The sequence below is a fragment of the Pteronotus mesoamericanus genome, unplaced genomic scaffold, assembly GCF_021234165.1.
Source record: "Pteronotus mesoamericanus isolate MK-2021 breed Mesoamerican mustached bat unplaced genomic scaffold, CSHL_Meso_final scaffold_1186, whole genome shotgun sequence".
NCBI classification, from domain to species: Eukaryota; Metazoa; Chordata; class Mammalia; order Chiroptera; family Mormoopidae; genus Pteronotus; species Pteronotus mesoamericanus.
In genome coordinates, this window is record NW_026555302.1 from 4,690,400 (window position 1) to 4,709,543 (window position 19,144).

The 19,144-nt window shown below is 40.1% G+C and overlaps 1 protein-coding gene across 2 annotated transcripts in view; it reads right to left on the reverse strand.

The window, feature by feature from the left end:
* The window catches only part of RGL1 (ral guanine nucleotide dissociation stimulator like 1), a 212,048-nt gene that overhangs the window by 183,140 nt on the left and 9,764 nt on the right, over nucleotides 1-19,144 (reverse strand). The window lies entirely within an intron of this gene.

The following is a 19,144-nucleotide window of genomic DNA, read 5'->3' on the forward strand; positions in this document are numbered from 1 at the left end:
AGTGCAGCCCTACCTCTGCTCCACTGGAAACTGTAAAGGTTTGCATTAGCAAATACTACTGAAAATAGTACGTCAAGCTATTAATAATGAATATTGCCAGGGGCTGAGTTTATAGAGAATGAGTAATATTTGAAATTTTTATCATAAACATGTATTACTTTCAAAATGAGAGAAAGATATACAAAAGATTAATATAATGAAAAATAATACTACCTGAAAATAATGTTGTTTTGGCATGCCATATAATAGAGAAAAAATAGCAACTCGTGAACTATTCTCAAGAACCTCCAGTGTGAGTCTTGGAATCACCAGAGCACTGATAAAACTGGTCTAGACAACGATTCTTGCTAAATTCTAAACTAATGTGCATTGATAAAGTAAAATAAGAACCAAATGAATATTCTTATAAGGGCTGAGGTTTTAAAATAATTCTAAGATAATTATCTTAGAAATTATAAACATACCATACATTTACCTATTATAAGCTTAAAACTAATGAGTAGGTAGACTTTTTTCCCTGATTGACACTACTTTCTGGTTGTTCACTGGTGGAAAGAATTTTTTAAAAGATTTTATTTTTTCATTTTTAGGAAGGGAGGAAGGGAGGGAGAAAGAGAGGGAGAGAAACATTGATGTGAGAGAGAAACATCAATCAGTTGCCTCTGCTACACACCCTGACTGGGGACCAAACCCGCAACCTAGGCATGCACCCTGACAGCAAATCGAACCCACAAACTTTCACTTTGCAGGATGATGCTCAGCCAACTGAGCCACACCAGTCAGGGCGAGAACTTTTTTTTTTAAGTAATAGATACATTAAGGATCACAAAATTACTGTACTACCACAAAATAAGTGTGGAGGAACCAAAATTATAATAGCATTTTGTCATGTATAATGTGCACTGTTTTGCCTACATTTTTGAGGGAAAAATAAGGGTGCATATTACACATGGGTAGTACTAATTTCGTATCTATATTTATTTTTTAAATATATAATCATTATTATATATTTTTTTTATTTTTTCCATTACCATTTAGACCCCTTAGGCCCCCATATAAATGTTTTTCATTCTTTTATTTATGTTTATGCATTAAAAGTGTTACTCTAGAAAGCAATAACGATATCCATATGCAAAATAGTGCTCTGGAATATGATAATAGGTTTTGTTTCTAAATATAAATAAATAAATAATTGAATTTAAAAATTTAAACAAAAGACTTTTTTCCTGAAAGTTTGAGTCAAAATTTTGGGTGTGCATTATACATGGCAAAATACGGTATCTGATCATACTCAGGTCACGCTTTTGCTTATGTATATCTGCCTACCCTATTTCTGTTATAGATTTACCTAATTTAACCTATAATCACAGGTTTCAGTAGAACACCTAGAGAGCTGCTGCTACAGAAGAGCTCATGTATTCTTTATGAAATTATAACTGCTCTTTTTAATGTTACCATATGTTTTTAAAACTTCGACGCTAAGGAGGCCTTGAAGAAAACTGTGGTCTTTGCCATGTTGGAACTAAAAGGAAGACTTCTTCTAATTATATAAAACCGGAGTCTTATCACACCAGTCACTGAACATAAAGGAGAATTTCTTAGTCTTCCCATGTCCCTTGCAAGCACTTCGATTGTAATTCAAGGTAGTAAGCACTAGATAGCACTGCTGACTCATAATGAGGCAGTTGCTCTCTAGGTTTAAAAGTCAAGAATCTTCATTATTAGCAAAGTTGAAATTCTTGAATAATTAAAGAAATAAATATTTCAAATGGAAAAAAACTCAAGCCATCTTAGGGTGTTCTCTACTTTGAACTTTTTGCCAATTGCTATTGCTCTAAATCAAGTTCTCTAAATGAGGTTTTAAATATATAAACTATATATAAATATAGATGTAAACATTTAAATCAAACATTGGCGTACTTTCAGACGATAATTACCATTTACATGGAAAAGAAATGAGGTTCTCCCAAGGAAAGACACAGTCCTCAGCTCTGCTAAGCAACTGCCACTAACAGCCCAAGGGCAGGAGGGGCCAGCAGCAAAGTGTGGGTTTAGCCTTTCATCTCAGTCCTGAGCTAAGGACCTATAGAAAAAGGCTCTTCTGTCCGCTTTGGGACTGAGGCCTCCCGGTCTTTCCACTGAAAAACTACAAGTGTCCACAGGGCGAGTGTCCCAGCCGTTTCTGTAGCTATTTGGGACAGCGAGGTCTCTGGTCTCCCCGCTGCAAACGCTCTCCTCTACTCCTCCTGTTGTTCAGGTAAACAGAGTGTGCAGGACTGGATCTTCAGCAAGCTAAAACACTTCTCCAAAGTCAAAGTCTCAGGAAATAATTGTGCCCTTGCAAACATCACAACACACACTTTTTAAAGAATCTTGCTCGTTTGAAAAGAGATTCAAAGTAGCTTCTCATCTCACCAACAATAAAAGAAAAATAAGTGACACAGAATATCTCCTAAAGCTAGCATGGAGATTGCCATTCACCAGCTCACTCATGTATTTGATTAACGTGCCACTGCGCCATGAATGGCACTCAGCACTAATAACGCAATGGACAGACAGAAGAGATATAGGTCCCTGTCTTTATAGGACCTACTGTTTAGTTATATAGAAATAATATTTATAATGTTGCACATAAGTCAATAGACAACAATATCACTTCAAATCCTTTTTGGAGGTAAGCCTGATATTAACCATTGAAAACTAAATTCACCCATCAGGATATCATGGCAGGGAAAAAAAAATATGAATCTATGGAGAGTAAGGAAATAATTCAAAAGAAGGCACTTTGGTCTTTGGTTCACAGAAAACAAACTGTTTTGCTGCCTAGGAGGTCACACACAGCTGCACATATTCTTTACTACATTTTTATGAAGAAAAGAAAACAGACATTGTGGATGCCTCCCAAGAAACAAATTGGACCGCTTTCCTCAAATTATTATTCCTTTCCCCCCAAAGTCCTACCTCGTCTACTTCTGCTTTAATAGCTTCGTCTTTATGGAAATAAAATATTTCCAATAAAGCTGAGTCATCACAAAATCATAAATTACAAAGGCAAACTTAGTTTGATCACTTTAGAAGGAAGTCTGCCTTGTTAGAAGGCTGTTTCATCAAGAACCTCTGTCCAAATTTTAGTCCTGAGAGCCTTCCATTCTCCAATCTTCCTGACACCGCAGACGGGGTTCAAGTCCCCTCTCTGCACCTCCCTGCTTTGTGTGACCACGCCCTCCTCATCTCTCAAACAGAGATAACACATATGTCATGGTAATGCAACATGAGCAAGGGAGATGTGTGTAAAATGCTTACAAAAGTGCTTTGCACATAATGAGGGCTTAATAAATAGCAACTGCTACAGCGTCCAAGTTTCAGTATAGAATTCAATTAATATAATTCATAAGAAAGAACTGAAACCAAAGATGAGTAAGATTTTAAGAGAGCATCTAGCTTCTCTAAAGAAGCTTACGTCCCCTGGCCTGGCCAAACTATAGTGTAGGAGGATATGGGAAGAAATTAGCAAATGGGATCCCTGAGCTGACAGCAGAGGCCTTTAAGGAATTACAGTAAACAAGAGAAGAAGCTGGCGAAAAGAAGGAAGTCCCAATTTTTAAAACGATCAAGAATGCAGGTCCTGCAAACTACTAGACCACAACAACATTCTGGAAGGGACTATTAAAATGTGTGGCCATTTGCAGAATGCTAGCGGGCCACCACTAAGGATGAATTAGTCCAAACACCACCACTTCCTTCTTTCATAGCAGACTACTCAGTGTAGGAACTATGACGGATGTGGGTTGGCAAGAAAAAGGCCTTTGACAGTAAGTTTATATTGCAGTTTGGACAAGAAGAAATGTAGATTGATAATAAAAACAGACTCATTATCTGTAAAATGAATGCCAAATGCTACTTTTTAATGAGTAAATATTTTTAATTCAGAAGGAAGGGTCCAGTGGCCGGCCTCGGGGTTTAGGTGAATCCCACCCTGATCATCTCATTTTACTTGGACCAGGACACACAGCAACCTCTGAAGTGTGTCGGTTCCCTGGGAGAAGGGACTTGTCCACTGGACCCCTGCTCCGATCCTGGCTCCTAGAACAGGACCTGGTATCGTAGGGAAATTCATTAAATATTTGTCAAATAAATTAAAAATATAAATAATATGAAGTTTGGAGAATTAATAAATTCCCTGAATAACTTAATCAGAAACCAAACGTTCTTCACAGAATAGAATGATGAGCCAACTTAAAATCCAGGAAACTGGGCCCAGAAGGAAAAGCCCAAACTTTGGAGGTGGCAGCCTCTGTGCTTTTAATCTTGGTTCTGCCACTTGTCAAGGAGGGAAAGAGGTGCTGGGAGAATTGAGGTGAAGTTTCAACAGCAAATAAAAAATTAAGGTCTTCCACGTAAGCCCAATATTGATCAAGTACTCAGAGAACATGTGGCTTTTAGGTAGGGTAGTATATAACTGGTGAAAACATTAATTTTTACTACAAAAATGTAGTTCAGAATATTCACACATGAGGTTCTAGCTGCGCCTCATTGGAGAGCGAAAGGGGGTGCTGTTACTTATGTTAGGACAACAGGTGCAAACTGGGACTGCAAACTGGGACGTACAACCACGCTCTCTATTGCACACACCAAACACCTTAGATATCTGAGCTGATAAAAAGCTTAGTGGATCAATAATTTGTTATCATTGCTTTAAATATACATTAGCTCTCTAAGCACATATTACTTGCCTGGCACTGTTTTAACTCCTTTACATATATTAAGTCATTTAATACTCACAAAAATGTTATGAAGTATGATTATGCTATGTACAGATGAAAAACTGAGGCACAGAGAGGTCGCATACCTTGCCCAAGGTTACTAGTCACTAAGACTTACACCGCCTGAACAGGTAGGCCCCAAGGTCAGCAGCCACTGGGTCTGTGTATGTAAAACTGCAAGGCACAGCATTGGGCCATGCAGAAGTGCACTGAGGCGCATTCTGCCAAGTGGGAGAAAGACCATTCTGCTTGCCTCTGTTTCAGTCAGAGCACGGATCGGGACATTATTTTGATTTGAGGTCTGTATTTTTCACACAAACTAGTTAGGCTAGAGGGTGTTAAGGATGGCAAAGAGATGTGAGGCCATGATGCACGTGAAGGGTGGGAGGAGATGTTTGGCTTGGAGAAGTAAAGGCTTGGTAGGGCGTGAGATCAGCTCTACTATGTGGATGGCCATACAGAAGAAAAATCAGACATGCTTTTATTCAGCAGCTTTCAAACATTTTTTTTTTTAGCCAGTGTGATCTAGTTGACATACGTAGTTCATTAAATAATTAAATAATTACGCAACCAAGACAAAGGTTTTATGAAAACTTTCCTACCTGCGATACACTCTGATATTTTCACTTCTAGCCCACTCTCATTCCACTCTGCTTCTCCTTCGCCTTCTTCTCTTCCTCCTCCTTCTCCTCTTTTAATGCTGGTCATATCCAACTAGAATTGTTTCACAACCCTGGATTTCAACCTAAAATTTGAAAAATGCTGCTCTATTTGGTCTCAAGGACAGAAACTAAAAAGCAGTGGGTAGATGTTATAGAAAAGTAACTCACAACCAACCACTAGGCAACTGCCAGAGCTGTTCAAAGTTAGAGTGAGCTGCTTCAGGACCAAGGGAGCTCCCCGTCGCTGCGGGGGATGTAGGTGTCCCATCGTACCCTGTGGACAGAGCAGAAGGGACTCAAGGGTTCATTAAATGGCTGAAGTAGAAGAACATTATGTTTTCTTTCCAAACCTGGGGTGTCATTATTCTAAACCAAATTTCTGTAATAGAAATAATACCTTCCCTTCAACAATGTCTATTTTCCAAATATTTAGTGCAAAGTGCAAATATGTGTGCAAAGTGACTGAGGTACAAGGAAAGAAGGAAGGTTGGAAGAAAGGAAGAAAAACAGGAAGGAAAAGAGGAAAAGAAAGGAAAGGAAAGGGGGAAAAAGAGAGAAAGAAAGGGAAGGAAGGAGGTACAGAGAGAAGAAAAGCAGAAAAAGAGAGAGAGAGGAGAAATAAAAACAAATAGATTAAGTGTTCCTAAGTAAATTAAAGAGTTTTGCCTTCAAAATAAAGTCTAAAACCCTACTTTCCCAATCCCAACAAGAATGTAAATTGGGTTCATCCAGAGTACAAGATTCCTGAGTACCCTGCATGAGAAAAAGAAGTAGAAAAGGCATCTGAAAATCACTGCGGGCTCTATAATTAGCTCTGATGGTTTTCTTTCAGATCATTCTGGATAATCAGATCATAACAGAAGAGCTGAGACTCGCTCAGGACTTGATGTGTAAAATAGCTTTCAACAGGGTTTGGTCAATCCTTTTTGACAGCTACACATTGTAACAATCTTCAAAGGCAACTTCTGGGAGCACCCCCTAATTTCCTTAGAAGATAATGCCAAGAAAAAGAAGAGAGAAAGGAGGAGGAGAAATCTAAATAAGGATGAAGTGATTGAAAGGACCCTAACAGGAACCCTAAAGGATGCAATTGATTAAGATTAAAGACTCTGCTGGGTTACTGACCAACCATTCAGCTCACACCTTCTGTGGGCTCATTACTAGCACACAATATTCTCTTGCCTCCAGAGATCTTGTTCAATGTTTAGAGGCATGTTCATAATCAAGCACTAACTCCACTGGCTCAAGGCTGGGGTTGCTCTAAAACTAACGTTTCAGATGATCTCCGCAGGGCTTTCTAAAAGAAATAAGAAAGTCCAAATTGGGGAGAAGGCCCCATCCAATACTAACAAGAGTTCTCCTGAGTGCTTTCAACCAAACTTAGTGACCTTACAAGGTCTCAGAGTAAAATGCTGCATGGGCTGGACCGGCCACAATCCAGCTACAGCTGGTTGTACTTGGTATACAGGGAGATGGATACTCATGAATTAAGCAAATAAAATTAAATCAAAGGGTATTCTCAACTGTAAACTCCTCCTTCTGACAAGTTTAGTAACTCAGTGTTTATCCTCAATTAATACTATACAGACATAGTTATCAGCATGTAGTAGAAAATCTTTTGAATTTGCATACTCAATAAGTTTAGTGTTGTTTTAAATGAAGTGGAAAGTTAGAAGCTCTTTGCTAAAACCATCTGGGCATCTTAGAAATCTGAATCTTGAGTTGGACCCATTCCCACATTGTTATAAACCGCACTACAAACTCTCAAATCAGGGATAGAGTCCTTTGTGGAAAGATGAATCCAGCAAATAAACTGAAACCAGACTTAAGTTTGGCAACTTAAGTTCAAAAGACAGAGACTTGGAAACAGAAGAAAAAGAATGGAAATTGACATAATTCAGGTAGGGAGGAATTCAAAGCATGCTGGGACCTTGGCAACGCAGAGCAGCTGGAGCAAGGCGAGGCCAAGACCAGGCCTGGCACAGTCCAGGGAAACACACACAAGCTCCAGAGGCCTGTCTGCCAGGTGGGTGCTCGCGAGCCCAGGGCACCACTTCCAAAGACACAGCAAGCTCACACTTGGTTCAGGCAGACACTGGGAACAGGAGGCTGAATTCCAGGGCAGGGCAGGGCCACAGAGGTACAGACCTACAGTCTCAGCAAGACTTCCATTTTTTCAGCAATACTGTGATTTAAGTGCACAGAAAAACCGGGCATTCTTGGATAAAGTATAACAAAGATTCTAAATGGACAGCTGACTCACAGGGAACTAAGGGGACTTCTAAAACCAAAGCCAGGGGAGAACATAAAGATAGATGTGCGACACGGGCCCTTGCAGGCTGTCCCGGGATATGTGTTGATACGGACAAGCAGGAAGTGGCTGTTTATGGCCACGTGGAAACAGATGATGAAGCCTTGGGTTTGCTCAGTGTGAAGTGGAACCGGTCCCTCCCTGTCCCCGCAAGAACAACAGATCTCTCTCTCTTTCTCTCCCTTTTTCTCTTTCTCTTTCTCTTTCTCTCTCCTCACCACCTAAAATCACTCAATAATTTTTTTTAAAAAGCCAATAATTGAATTTTTAAAAAATGGACAAAAGAACTGAAAGGACATTTTTTCCAAGAAGACCAAAAAAAAAAAAAATGGCCAGTAAGTACATAAAGAGGTGTTTAACATCACTAATCATCAGGGAAATGCAAATCAAAACTACAGTGAGATATTGCCTCATACTTGTTAAGACGGTTATTATCAAAAACACAAAAGATAAATGTTGGTAAGGAGTGGGAAAAAGGTAATCCTTATACACTGTTGGTAGAAATGTTCACTGGTACAGCCATTATGGAAAACGGTTTCTCAAAAAATTAAAAATCAAACTACCATACAACCCAGAAATCCCACTCCTACGTATTCATCCAAGGAAATGAAATTAGTATCTCAAGGCGATGTCTGCACTACCATCTTAATTGCAGCATCATTCACAACAGTCAAGATATGGAAACAACCTGCCTGTCCATTGACAGATGAATGGATAAAGAAAATATGATATATATAATATATAATATGTATTTAATGGAATCTATTCAGCCATAAAAAATAAGGAAATCCTACCATTCACAACAATATGGATGAAACTGCAGGGCATTACGCTAAGTGAAATAAGCCAGACAGAGAAAGACAGCTATTGCATGGTGTTACTTATATGTGAATTAAAGAAAAAAAAAAAAGCTGATTTCAAAGAAACAAAATAAAGTATTGGTTACCAAAGGTTGGAGGGAGGGGGAGACGGAAAGATGTTGGTCAAAGGGAACAAACTTATAAGTTCTAAGGATCTAATGCACAGCATGGTAACCATGATGTAATTATTTTAAATATTATTGTACAGTCTGTAACAAATCATTCTATTCACTAAAGTTCTTGGAGGTTTAACTTTGCTTTTAGTTGTTTCTCCCCCTCTTGCTCATGGTGGAGCGTTCCTTCGGGTGGTGTTCATGCTGTTTTTGAAGGCGTGCTTTGAGTAACCCAGGGGGGAGAAAGAGTTAACTATGCAAGGTGATGAATGTGTTAAGTAACTTGGTCTTGGTAATTATTCCTCAATGTATATGTGTATAAGACCACCACATTCTTTATATACACTTTAAATATATAAAAATATGTCAATCATTCCTCAATAAAGTTACAAAAACAAAAGGAAAAGAATCAAATTGGGTTAGTTGATATCCTCTATTAAAAATGCTCTTTACTGTTAAAAATTATTATACTACCTACGTAGCTCAGGAACCCAGGGCTGGAAACACACCCATCCCGCCTGTAAAGATTAAAGGCACGTTCTCTGCAGAGCAGCGGTCTCAACCTTGACTTTGGAACTTTAAAAACACTACGGCCTCAGTCTTGTACCTGGATACCCGAGTGAGCTGACCTGGGTTCGCCCTGCCATCCTAATGTGTAAACGCTCGCTAGGGAATTCTAAAGGGCAGAAAAGACAGAGAATCTCTGCTCTAGAGAGACATGCCTGCCGTGCAGGCCACACAGAATCCCCTCAAAGCACGACTTCAAAAACAGCATGAACACCACCCGAAGGAACGCTCCACCATGAGCAAGAGGGGGAGAAACAACTAAAAGCAAAGTTAAACCTCCAAGAACTTTAGTGAATAGAATGATTTGTTACAGACTGTACAATAATATTTAAAATAATTAAATATTTTTTTAAAAATGAAAAATATGAAAATGGAGGGAAATACTAGCACAAAATAAAACTTCTAGAAAGGATAAATGCATTCATTGATTTAGATAACTCAATAAGTGGGCTCAGGAGCAGGTGAACAGACGTGTAGAGGGAAGTGGAGAACAAGCTGACCGACCCAGAGAACACACCTGGAATGCAGCACTTAGAGAAGAACAATAGGAATCACGACAGACAAACTCAGAGTCCTTTTAGGAGCCATCGGATAAAGAAGGTCCAACATCTACCTGATCGATGTTCCAACAGAGAGAATGGAAGAGAGAAATATTTCAAGACATAATGGCTGTTTTCTCCTTGGAGGATTTTCAGAGCTCCCCTTACCTGCTACTGAATCTAAGACCAGGATATTTTCTCTCAGCTTCCACATCTTCTGTCTTAACTGAGGGACACAACTGAATGGAATGCTGCTCAGCGCTGAGTTCAGCGCTGCGAGTGACTTCATTGGAAAGAGGTGGGGACAAGAGCGACTGACAGCAGCGATAAGCTAACATACCAAATTTGTCAATAAATGTGGTGATTGAAAATTTACTGGGGATTAGCTACCCAAATGAAGAAACAGAAGTACTGTAAAATCCCATCCTCTGTTCCTGCCTCTCCTGTCAGATGGCAAGCTTAAAAGAAACTGGATTTTCTAAATCGATATGTTAAATACCTCCTTTCACTGACAATACCAAGTGCTGGCAAGGACGTGAGCAACTGGAATACTTTTCCATATGTTGCTAATGGAAACATAAAATAACAAATAACTTCGGAAGGCAATGTGGCAGTGTGAAGGAGGAAGAAACTTTCCTCTACCTTTTTTCAGCTGGTCTAATAATTAAATCTACATGAAGCAGATTAGATTAACAAAAGAAAATAACCAAATATAATTACACACTCATGTACGGGAACCCCACATACATGAGTGAGTCTGAGATCCACATGTGTAAGAAGTTCAGAAACAGAAAGGTAAAATGAGGTACACATGTTGAGCTAAGGATGAGGTCAGGCATGTTGGGGCTTAGGGGTGAGGGAGGTCATTTGCAGGATAAGAAGAACAGATGTTCAGTAATTAGATGTGTGCTCTGCCTTATACATAGCTCATAAAAAGTTATCTCTGGAAATAATTCTTATTATGGGCAAGGCCCCTAATTTAAATTCTTTAATGAAGATGTAAAAGTTTCTGGTGAGCTCAAAGGGTCTCGGTTGTCTTCAGCTCAAAATAATTCACATGGCAAAGTGACACATCTTAGGGAGGCCTGTTCTGAACCACTTGAAAAGTTCCCAGAAAGTGAGATGCATTTACTGTACAATCTAGCAGTTCCAGTCTTAAGCATTTGTCCCAGGGATATAGAGACATACGTCTACACAAAGACTTGGATGTGAAAATTCACAGCAGCTTTTTCCTAAGAGCTCCAAACTAGAAACAATACAAAAGTCCATGAACAAATGAATAAATTGAAGCATATCTATATTTAATACTGAGAAGCATTACTCAATGTTAAAAAGAAACGAGCTACTGATAGATACAATCACATGGTTGAGTCTCAGAAACATTATGCTGAGAATTAAGTGAGAAGTGCCAAAATTTATATACTTTATGATTCCATTTATGTGATACTTTGGAAAAAACACGTGTGTAGTAACAGCAAAAAGATAGCACTTCCTGAAACCATGAGGGAAGGTGATCCATGGGGAAGGAAGAGACACAGGGAAAATTGAGGGTTGATGGAAATGTTCTATGTTATTATGGTGGTGGTGGTAACATGAGAACATACATTTGTCAAAACTCAAAAAACTGCACACTTAAAATGGGTATATTTTATTATATGTAAGTTATACCCCAAAAGAGTTGATTTTAAAAAACAAATTCTTTCCTCTTGCCAGAAACATTTTCAGGTGTTTTCCCCTACATATGTACCATCTTATCATGACACATCTTTCCTACATTTTCCCTCTTGACTTTATCATTTCCTCACTTATCTTAAGAGTAGGTCATAAATTTGAAATTCTTTTCTATTTGCTCAAAAAGTAGGATGTGATGAGGGGTATAAAGAGAAGGAGTTTTATAGTACTGTGGGTTCAAATCCCAGCTCCACCAATTACTAGCTATGTTTTCTTGAGAAATAAGCACTCTGTACCTCAGTTTCCTTATCTGTGAAATGGAACTTATAATAACGCCCCCCTCTTGGGGATGTAAGGCATGTAAAATTTTTGTCACAGAGTAGGCATTCAGTAAATGTTAATGAGTTCAACAAATGATATTTTCATTTAAATTCTTCATCATTTGTACTACAAGCTAGCTAGAGGAATTAACTTAAATGGAATTTAGTGAACTTGGTTAAGCATTCACGATCTAATTGTGACTTAAGCGGTACAGAAGGGCATGAAGGCGACGTCACTCAAAGCTGCGTCTGTGAACCAGTGCCCATCCGTAACCTGCCACCAGTGAGGGCAAGGTATGCGCAGAAATTCAGAGTATTGTAAAATGTTTAGAGAAATTGGAGATGACCATGTATGATCTACATCAGAAAATGTAATTTAGAGTTTACATCTTGTACAGAAGGTTCTGAGAGCAGCTTGAGCCAGAACCAGAACACCACACTGCTTCCTTCTTTGAGGAAATCTTACTATGAAAAAAAGAGTCAGCTGAACTAAACAATGCACTTCTCAAAAATAGGTAACTTGTTCTGTTTATATTTATTGGAATGTAGTTACAAAAATTTTGTACACATCTGTTTATATCTATTGAACTAATTATTTTTAAAATGGGCTCATGCGTTATAAGTTTTTTTTGTTCATTTTTTTCTATAAAATCATTTTCATTGGATTTTACAAATCTACTAGTGTATTATTAAGGTTTGGAAACTAAATTGGTCCTTCCCCACAGGTATCTTGAAACCTTTTTTCGAGCATCAATACTTTTGGGAATAAAGACAATGCCTCTACCCTTCACTTTTCCTCAGCTTCAGTTTTAGGAGTTACCTTTGATTCTAAACATCTGCTTTTGTTTCCCTAGGATAATGGGGAAAAACAGTCTGGAGAAATTCTGAAAGTCAGTGGTTTTAAAGTAAGGGTCATCCACCAGCAAGGTTCCTCGCTGTTAAGGCTGTGCTGCCACCCTGTGGCCATTCAGCATATGACCCCCAAGCTAGAAAACATTCTCCACTTTTTTTTTGTCTCTCCTCTCAAGCCTAACACTTACTTTCTCCCGTCTTTCGCACCTAACTCCGTAGTGAGCTCCATGAAATCTATTGAATTCTCTACCTTTTTTATTTCTTGGTTGCTTGTTTTCAACAATTTTGTTTAGGTAATTTGTTACTGCTACATGAATGTGGGCATTACTTCTCAATGTCAACCGAACTGCTACAAAAGCAATGAATTACATAACTAATTGGCCTCATCCCATTCAAATCAAAGTAAAAACTTTTAGCAATTAAGTGTAAATTATTTTACTTCTTGCCACCCAAAGAGAAAATCGCTTTATATGCATCACCTAACAACACACAAGCCATCATGGATCTACCCCAAACTGGATGTCAGAAGATAGATTAGAAACAATTTTTGGTACATTTAACTGAGTAAAGGTGTTTTTAAAATATATACATGTAGGAGAGTTCAGCCTTTGTAAAGCTTCTTCATGATAACTGCATATTAGATTTACATAAATGAGATACATCATCACTCACCAGAATGAGGATGAAACATGGCAGGCTAACAAAGAAGACAGAAGAAAGGAGCCTATTTGGGAAGCTAGATGCTTCCTCAAAGCTTCTCCCTTCCTGTGAACGTCAATGCAGTGATAAGAGCTGTGAGCAAACATCACGATTGGGCGGGGGGTCCTTCATTTCCTTGTGACTAAATTCAGCTCTAAAAGTCATTCTGTAGGAACAAAGGGAGCTTTGCAAAGTTGACCTCCCCTCAAGTTTTTCTACATCTAACAGGTGTGAAACATGGTGGCTTAAAAAACTATAGCTCAAAACAAATGAAATTGGACACTTATCGCACACCACACACAAAAATGAACCAAAATGGATTGAAGACTTCAACATAAAAGCTAAAACCATAAAACTGCTAGGAGAAAACAGAGGAAAAACCTTCTTGACTTTGGTCTTAGTAATGATTTTTTTGGATGTGAGACAAGAAGCTCAGACATCAAAACAAAAATAGACAAGTGAGACTATGTCCAATGAAAAAGTTTCTGCACTGCAAAAGAAACAGTCAACAGAGTGAAAAATCAACCTACAGACTGATAGAAAAAACTTGCAAACAACATATCTGATAAGGGGTAATATCCAAAATATATAAGGAACTCATACAACTCAATAGCAAAAAAAAAAAATTTGATTTTAGAAAGGACAAAGAACTTGATAAAACATTGCTCAAAAGACGACAAAAATGGCCTACAGATATATAAAAAGGTGCTCAAACATCACTAATCAAGAGGGATGCAAATCAAAACCACAGTGAGATATTACACCTGTAAGGATGGCCAGTATGAAAAAGACAAAAGATGACAAGTGTCGAGGATACGGAAAAGGGAATCCTTGTATGATGTCAGCGGGGATGGAGATGGTGCAGTCATTATGAAAAATGGTATGGCAGTTCCTCAAAATGTTTAAAATAGAACTACCATATGCTCCAGCAAGCCCACTTTCAGGTATTTATCTTAAACAATTGTGATCAGGATCTGAAAGAGCTATTTGCACTCCCAGATTCATTGCACTGTTATTCACAACAGCCAAGACATGGGAACAATCAAAACGACATTGACAGATGAGTGGATAAAAGAAACGTGGTGCGTACGTATACAATGGAGTATTACTCTGCCTTAAAAAAGGAAATTTGCCATTTGCAACAACACGGATGAACCTGGGGGACATTATACTAAGTGAAAAAAGAAACAGTAACAGACAAATACCGCATGATCTCATTTATATGTGGAATTTAATATAGTCGAGCTCATAGATGCATAGGGTAGAATGGTGGTTGCCAGGGGCTGGGAGAGGGGAAAGCAGAGTGATGTTGGTCAAGGGGTATGAGTTCCAGTTATGCAAGATGAGTAAGTCCTGCAGATCTAGCGTAGAGCAGGGTGACTACATTAACACCACTTCACTGTGTACTTTAAATTTGCTAAAAGGTTAGATCGTAAGTGTTCTCTCTCACACACACCCTGAAAAGATAACTGTATGAGGTGATGGATATGTTAGTGAGATTGATGATTGTGATCAGTTCACAGCAGGTAAATATATCAAAAGATCAGGTTGTATGCCCTAAGTATGTAGACCTTTTATTTGTCAGTTATACTTCAATAGAGCTATTTTTCTACATGGTGGCTACTTGGAATTGCCTATCCCTCATATCACCCTAAAATGCAATTGGTAAATATGCTTGTGGATAGAGGTTTATTTTTTAAACGGAATATCATTTATTAAGGTTAAATAAAAGGTGAACTTTGAGGATCAACTTCTTATTTGCAAGTTCATTGAATTAGGAGATACTATGAAATTGGAGGCAGAATGTGGGAGCAGTAAAGGCGTGAGCAGCGGTAAACGATGGAGAAGGAAGGGGATGCAGTGGAGCGAACAGGTACCAAAGGCAGCCTGAGGGAGACACAGCCGGAAGGTAGTTCGCTGAGGAGGTGACGAATGCACCGATCAGCATGACAGAGCTCCACTAGCAGGGGACTGTTGCTGGTGTGGAGAGCGGACATCTGACTATGAGAAACGGGTTCAGAGTTGGTGACGCTGCTGCAGGAAGGCTTCTAGGTGCTTCCATTATCCCTGATGGGTGACTTGTAGAGCAGTATATATGCATAAGAGCTTCTGGTGGTAAGTGAGGGAAATCAAAGACAGTGATCAGCATTCACTCCTTCCAGTGGCCTGAGGGAGGAAAGGAGGGACAATCCAAGAGTGAATGTGACTGTCCCCATGCCTAGTGTCCCAGGAAATGGTGTGGAGATGAGGGGCCAGGGCAACGAATGGATGAGGACAAGTGGCTCTTCCTTCAGCCACAGAGAGAGGGCCACAACTGTCTCTTAAACTGGAGGGAACCACATACATATTGATAGCAAGAGCCTCCCAGGGAACTTGTAAGAGGAAGGAAACTGCTAGCACAGAATAACCCAGGTATAGGCCAAATAAAGAGCTCCCCCTCCAAGGGAGGGTGGCCTATTAGTAGAAAGCACTTCCCTTTGGGGAAGTCCAGTCTGGGCTTCCTCTCCCTGGGGCCTCGCGCTCAGGGAAGGGCAAAGCTCTCACGGAGAAGCCCAGAGCCTCCACAGGCCACAGAACCAGCAAAACTTGTCCACACACCAAGCCCAGAACCTATTCCACATGAGGAGAAACTTGACCTCAGAACTTGATTCTGACGGCCAGGAGAGGGGTAAAAACCCAACACGTTCACTCAAGCAGTCAGATATTACGGTTTTTTCCCGAGTGGAACATGCATTCCTGTGTATTTTCATCTTTGGAACAGGTGGTTTGAAATGCAAATGAAGCACTAAGTGTCAGAGCCGTCTCCTAGCAGTAGCTTCTTTTGCAAACGTTACCATGGCACCAATTCAACAGTGTTCTTAGAAGCAGCGGCACCTCAGCAAGGCCTTTCTAACTTGGAAAAGCAAAGTTCAAACGAACTATAGACACAAACCGTGAAAAAGTCCTGAACCGGTAATAGGAGGTGAATCTTTACAGCACAGTTGCCGTCTGAAGCTACTTGAAAGGGGAACTTTAAGAGGGTAAAGAAGAAAATGGACCATCTCCGAGAACACCTGGAGTGTGATCCAAGCCTGGAGACAAAACGACGGTAATTTTAACTGTTAACATTTGTTTTTAGCTGCGAGCAGATTGTGCACAGACTGGGGAGGGCTGACTTCGTTCTCTAGCGACTCTGGTGCAAACGGGCTTTGCCTGCGCTCAGGACCCCCTGGCGGGGCAGCAGCGCCGCCTATCGCTGCGCAGGTCTCCGCCGCCCGCCGCCCGCACCTTTGCGCTGCGAGGGCCAGACGCGTGCCCCACGCACAGCAAGGCAGAAGGAAGAGGACCGGTGACAGGGACACGGGAGGCTGGGGAAAGAGCCTGAGCCAGCCCGGCCCTGGGTTCACCGGGCATCTCTCTGCTGGTTAGGGGAGAACGAAAGGACACATACCACTAGTTACCAGTACGGTGATCAATGGCTAATGGGCGACAGGAACAAGTTCTGTTGGAGTTCAAAGAGGGCAACCGTTCTTTCCTGTTTCCCTTCAGGTGGGGGAGATCAAACGGCCGCCCACAAAGGAGCCCCAGCTGGCTGGCTCTAGAAGCCTGGGGCGAGAATGAAACTCCAGAGCTCCCTCCGTTAGGATGAAGGCCACTCGCCCTCGAGGGCGATGCACCTTCCTCTGCTCCAATGGCCGTAGGGGAGGGCGACGGCAAAGGAAGGAGCGCTCGGGAAAGCCGCTGGGAGCTCCCATCCCGCCTGGGTCTTGAAAGAAGCCAAAAGCTCTGCTTCCCCAAACGGTAATTCTGGGACCCTTTTATAGTGTTAACTCCACCCACCGAACACCCCCCTACACACACACACACACACACACACACACACACACACACACACACACACACACACATGCGCGCGCTCAGAAAAGGGCCTCTCGGTGCTGCTTCCATAACATTTTAGCCAAACCAATCTGTGAATTTTCTATGGGTGAATTGAAATAGTAATTTGAGTAGTAACCTGGATATCAGGTGTGCCACCCAACGGTGGCCGACACCCAGGGGACAATATTCAAAAAAGAGTGAGACTTTGGGCTTGGTTTCAGCAAGTTTTGATCTTCAGAGACACCCAGTCCAACGAGTAAGACTGAGAGAGCAGGAGATGCTGACAGTCAAGGCTCAGGATCAAGCAGCAGACCGGGCCAGGTCCCAGGTGACAGATCCGTTGCCAAGGGTTATGCAGAAAGAGTTCAGGGACCCCAGGAAAAGCTACCTAAGGTCTAGGAAGCCTCAGGGCTGGAAATCACTTTCAGCAGAAAAATACAACGCTTATGAGGAAACTGAGGCAAACCCCCCTTCCTTTGGACTAAGCTGACAGGACAGAGGTCAGAGAAATCTGGAATGCGACGGGTATGTGACGCCCAGAGTTACTGCAGAAATATCAGCCATTACGATAACCGTGACATAAGCGAAGTCACACTCCATCTACAGCTGGATTGCCGTCCCAAAGTACCTTCTGTCCAGGGCAGGGTTATACAAGGACCTGTGCAGGTTTCAGCCCGGAGGCCACACACCGCAACGACTGAGGTGATCTGGGTTGAGGGAGACAGAAGCTGATTAAAGGGTGTCCATATCAGAGGCTGCAAGAAATACTTTGGAAGTTATAAATTAGATTTTGGAAAGTAAAAAAATAGGTTTTGCTGCAATGGTCACTTTATCGGTTTTGTTACCTGGACAAAATGTTAAATGTAAAAAATGAAACTATAAGTAGTAGAAGAAAATATAGGGGATACTTAACTCCCCTTTGATGGGAAAGCCTTTTCTAAATTCATTAGTAAAAAAATAAATCATAAGGATAAATATCAGACCACATAAAAAAGAAAAATTTAGTGCAATTAAAATACCATAAGCACGATTAAAAGGCTCTATAACCCAGGTAAAATATTTGCGACAAATGTGACAGCTAATATTCTTGACACATCAGTTCTTGCAAATCAACAAGGAAAAACCTCAAACAAACATACAAAAAAGGAAAGGGACCAAATATATTTCTCAAAGGAATAAGTACTACAGACCAATAAGCATGTGAAAAGGTGTTCAGCCTCACTAGAAGTTGAAAAGGTACAAATTATAACCACAAAGAGAAGTTTCATTTTGCAAGCTGGCAGAGGGTGTTGTAAACAACAGTGGGAGAGAATGTGATAAAATCGGTACACCTTCCTAGGAAGGGATGTCAGAAAGTTTGATCTAAGAATATGACTTCCAGTATTTCCACACTGAAGAAAAGAATCAGAGATACGAATGATTTATTTAAAGAAATATTCATGAAAGTGTTATTTAAAATAATGACACAAGAACCTGAAAGCTATAGGTATGTAATAAAATGCTAATTAGCCATTAATGCTGTAGTTTTTTTTCAAGAATTTTAATGATGAGGAAAAATGCTCATGACAAATGAAAAGGCAAAGTATAAAACGCGACTTTATTTGTGTATCACACACACACGAAGCAGAAAGGCTGGAGGGAACAGGCCGGTAACGGTAACGGAAATGTAAACTGATACAAACCGGCGTGAGTTTTATTTTTCCTTTATGTGTCAGTATTATTAAAAATTCTACAAGAAACATGTACTATGGGTATAATAAAAAGTTACAATCCCTCAGTTGTTGCCTGGGAACAATGATGACTGAAGGAATATTTTTTAAAGGAAAAAAACTACTTAAAGATCTCCATTTTTTGGTTTTAACATCCCAGAAACTATCTCAAGTATCCTGAAGAACCATATGTGCTTTTGGAATAGTAAAATTTCCAAAA